General features: G+C 41.9%; 1 protein-coding gene and 1 non-coding gene across 2 annotated transcripts in view; both read right to left on the minus strand.

Moving 5' to 3' along the window:
* Positions 1–4,602, minus strand: part of TESK2 (testis-specific kinase 2) — a 119,784-nt gene that overhangs the window by 15,775 nt on the left and 99,407 nt on the right. The gene's annotated exons all lie outside the window — the stretch shown is intronic.
* LOC111722710 lies at positions 4,103–4,207 on the minus strand. Its single transcript, XR_002771412.1, has one exon. It is a non-coding gene; the product is annotated as a U6 spliceosomal RNA (small nuclear RNA).

The following is a 4,602-nucleotide window of genomic DNA, read 5'->3' on the forward strand; positions in this document are numbered from 1 at the left end:
TCCCAGGCTATTGGTCCCTGGATGTCATCATTCATTATCCGGTGTCTAAGGAAAGGAGTATATTTTTAGCAGAGGCAATGTTAAGAGATAGTGAGTCTGGGCAAGATACTAACATTTAGGAGGTAACAACATTGAACTAAAGCATTCACAGAGTCCAAGGATTGTGTGAAACTGTCCGACAGAATCCCAAGGAACAGTAAAATTTAAATGAACAGGCAGAGGAAGAAGGTTGTCATCACAGAAGTTAAAGAAGGCAGGCCAGGCACCATGGCTCACACCTGTTATTCTAGCACTCTGGGAGGTGGAGGTGGGTGGATCCCTTGAGCTCAGGATTTGGAAACCAGCTTGAGCCAGAGCAAGATCCTGTCTCTAAAAATAGCTGAGCATTGTGGTAGGTGCCTGCTGTCCCAGCTACTTGGGAGGCTGAGGCAAGAGGATCACTTGAGCCCAAGAATTTGAGGTTGCTGTGAGCTATGACAGTGCCATGGCACTCTAGCAAGGGCAACAAAGTGAAATTAAAAAAACAAAAACAAGAAGTTAAAGAAGTAGAACATTCTAAAAAGAAAATGACCAACAGTATAAAATACTATAGACCAAGTAACATGAGCTTGAAAAGTGTCCATTGGCTCGGCACCTGTGGCTCAAGCGGCTAAGGCGCCAGCCACATACACCTAAGGTGGCGGGTTCGAACCCAGCCCGGGCCCGCCAAACAACAATAATGGCTGCAACCAAAAAATAGCCGGGCGTTGTGGTGGGCGCCTGTAGTCCCAGTTACTTGGGAGGCGGAGGCAGGAGACTCGATTGAGCCCAGGAGTTGGAGGTTGCTGTGAGCAGTGAAGCCATGGCACTCTACCCAGGGGCTCAGCTTGAGGCTCTGTCTCAAAAAAAAAAAGAAAAGTGTCCACTGAATTTTTTTTTTTTCTGAGACAGAGTCTCACCTTGTCACCTTTGGTAGAGTGCCATGGCATCATAGCCCACAGCAATCTCAAATTCTTGGGCTCAAGTGATTCCTTGCCTCAGCCTCCCAAGTAGCTGGGACTATAGGCACCCACCACAGGGCCCAGCTATTTTTAGAGATGGAGTATCACTCTTGCTCAGGCTGGTTTCAAACCCATGAGCTCATATAATCCACCCACTTTGCCCTCCCAGAGTGCTGGGATTACAGGCATGAACCACAGCACCAGGCCTGTATCCACTGAATTTATAACTAGGAAATCACTGCTGTAGTCAGAGCAGTTTCAGTAAAGTGGTTAAAACTAGAGTAAAACTGAAGTGAACTGAGGAGTGAGCAGAAGATCAGGATATAGAGAAATTATGGGAAGACCTACTCTTTGACAATGTGGCTAATCTTCATCATTCCTATATATCTATGAAGGAAGGCTGTTTTTCCTAATTTTTTTATGAGTGAATAAGTATATTTATATATAGAAAATAAGAACAGCTAGTATTTAATAAAGTGCTTATAACTTGCCAGCACTATTCCAAGAACTTTATATAATGTTATCTCATTATTCTGCACAATAACTCTATCACATAGCATTTAGAGGTTAAGATCTGCTCAAGGTTATCCAATTATTCAGTAGCAGAGACAGGCAGACTCTGCAGTCTGACTCCAGAGTCCATACTCCTTACCACTACATTGCATTGGAGAGTCAGAGACCACAGCATCTGAGTCAGAGGGCCTCATACAACACAGGCGCTCAAAAATTAATTTACTCAAACCTTACATGATATATCCTCTTTTTCTTTCTTCTAAGGGAGAAAAAGGGAGAAACTCCTCTCAGCCTAAATACTATTTGAGGGTGATATTGAATTTACCAAGTACTAGGGAATCTAATGGGATAAGAGACAAGAAATCTGAATTCTAGTCTAATTCTGCCTAATTGCCATTTAATTTGGACAAACCATCTAGTAAGCCTATGCACCCTTCATTTTTCTCAGCTATAAAGTAAGTATGATAATTCCCAATCCACCTAACTTACAGTGTTAGTATGAGGTAAAACACTGTTACTAATACTTACAGTGTTAGTATGAGGTTTTCCTATAGGTAAAACATAGGAAAGTGCTTAGAAAAAATTTAAATGTCATGTGACCTGAGATTTTCTCATGTGATGATAATGTGAGCACCAAAAAGAACCAGTTGGGGGCAGCACCATGCAGCACTTTAGATCCTTGGAAAAGGCAGATCAGCTTTGGCAAGGCAGAGAGAAGGGCTAAAAATATATCTTCCAATTTCTCGAAAGAGAAACTTCTTGATCTGCTTCATCCTGCTTGATAATCCATCTTTGAAAAATCTCAAAATAAGGCAGAATGACAGCATAAGCACCATGCCTTCTTCTCTTCACTCTGTTTGAGTCTACCCAAGGCTCACATCTGAGATACCCATTTGGTGAAAAAAAACTGAGCCTGTGAACTCCAGGTTATACGGTGGCAAGGAAGCTGACATCTAATCACGCACGCATATTTCTTTAGCTCTGAGAGTCAAGAGCTCAGAAGAGATGGTTTGAAGTCTTTGGCATGGTGAGAGTGTGGCATGGAAGGCCTGTCTTCATGAGCCACTCAGGCTTCCCAATTGAGTGTCAGGCAGAAAAGACTGATGAAAAGCCTGTGTGTATGCTCTCTGCAGGCCAAGTGAGGCCAGGACATTTGGTTCTATTTCAGAGAGACATATTTCCTCTGCTCAGCAATGTCTCTAAAGGCCTGAGAACTCCACAGACCAAGCCACGGAAAGGAGAGAACAGGAAAAAGATGAGAGAAGATGAGGAATCACGCTGCTAGCAGATTCTGGCTTTTCTAGGTAAGATGGAAAATGCACACACCAAGAACTAGACAAGGAAAACAAATGGAATTTTCTTTTAAAACCCATTTCATTAGCCTGCCTTTGGTGAATACACTGGTGGGGCTGATAAGTCCCTTGGCCCTCAGAAACCACATCTCAGTATCTCAAGACTTTTGCATACATGAGGAACAGAATTTTGAGATCTGCCAAGACTTCTAAGTTGCTCCACACTAAATGTGCCCATTAGTTGGAATGTTCACTTCCCGACACTGCTCCCAGTGCACACTCAGCTGGTCTGGCCTCTGAACAAATAAATCCCCCTGCAGGAAGCAGAGACTGCACTAGCACATGCAGCTTTTCCGGATGGGGATAACAGCTGCTTTGCTTTCATTTTATTTCAGTCTGCTCCCTCAGGCAATGCTATAAAACAACCTAATGCCTTGGGCGGCACCTGGGGCTCAAGGAGTAGGGCACCGGCCCCATATACTGGAGGTGACAGGTTTATATCTGGCTCCAGCCAAAACCTGCCAAAAAAAAAAAAAAAACAACCAAATGCCTTGGCAATACATTCAAATAACTCAATAAAGAAACTTTAACATTTTTTATTGTTATTTTAAACTTTCAAGTTCAAAAAATTATGATATAGCCAACAGAATGTGTTCTAGGTACTCTAACACCCCTCAGTGACTATTACCTATACCAGCTTTACCTATATTAAAGCCCATCTTTCCTCCTCACCATCTAACAAAATACTGTAACAGCGTTTCTTCCATTTCTTTTGTGTCTGATACTTTATTTCATTGAAGATATACACCCTTTTCCTAGAAGGCATTCAATAACTTGGGAAATAAGTTATATTATGTAAGTAAATCTTTATTATTAAAATGCAAGAAATCATTATGCCAGTATCTTTTCTTAAATCACCAAAGGGAAAGATAAGTGGACATTCACTTCTGCGCTTAGGAATATCAGTTCAGATTATTTCTACAAACATTTCTTGAGTACACCTCCCTTTACTTCCATTACCCACATGAGAATAAAAACCTGTCTGTTTGCATCAACACTATATTCCTCAGTGTTTAGAGCAGTTCCTGTAATGTGGGTATATAAAGATGAACAACCCTTAGTTTACAGCTTGAAGATGTTCACAGAGAGCGATTTCAGTAAGCAAATAATACCATTAACTCTACAGCAGCATTAAACAGTGGCAGTATGAAAGTAGAGACTAACTGCCTGGGGAGTCTGGAAGGTTTCAGAGAGGAAATAACATCCGAGTTGGATCCTATAAAATACTTAGGAGTTGTTGCTATGGATGAATGTTTGTTGTGTCTTGCAAAACTCATGAATTTGCATGTCATGCTTGCACAGGGGCCATGCTAAACTTCTCAGTATCATTGCAACTTTATTTTATTTTATTTATTTGTTAAAGACAGAGTCTCACTTTGTCGCCCTTGGTAGAGCCCCATGGTGTCACAGCTCACAGCAACCTCCAACTTAGGTGATTCTCTTGCCTTAGCTCCTGAGCAGCTGGGACCACAGGTGCCCACCACAACGCCCGGCTATTTTTTGGTTGTAGTTGTCATTGTTGTTTGGCAGGCCCAGGCTGGATTAGAACCTGCCAGCTCTGGTGTATGTGGCTGGTGCCTTAGCTGCTTGAGTCACAGGTGCCAAGCCTCCTTTTATTATCTTGATTATGTAAAAGAGAATTTGAACAAAGAATTCTTCTAACATTTTGTTTTTCTGTTATTTTTGCTTTACACATGTTGGTCTTCTATTGGCTGTATCTGTATCAACATCTGCTAGGCAAAGCTTTTCTGGAGTTT

The sequence above is a fragment of the Otolemur garnettii genome, unplaced genomic scaffold (assembly GCF_000181295.1).
Source record: "Otolemur garnettii isolate 467f Iridium unplaced genomic scaffold, OtoGar3 scaffold00325, whole genome shotgun sequence".
Classification (NCBI taxonomy): Eukaryota; Metazoa; Chordata; class Mammalia; order Primates; family Galagidae; genus Otolemur; species Otolemur garnettii.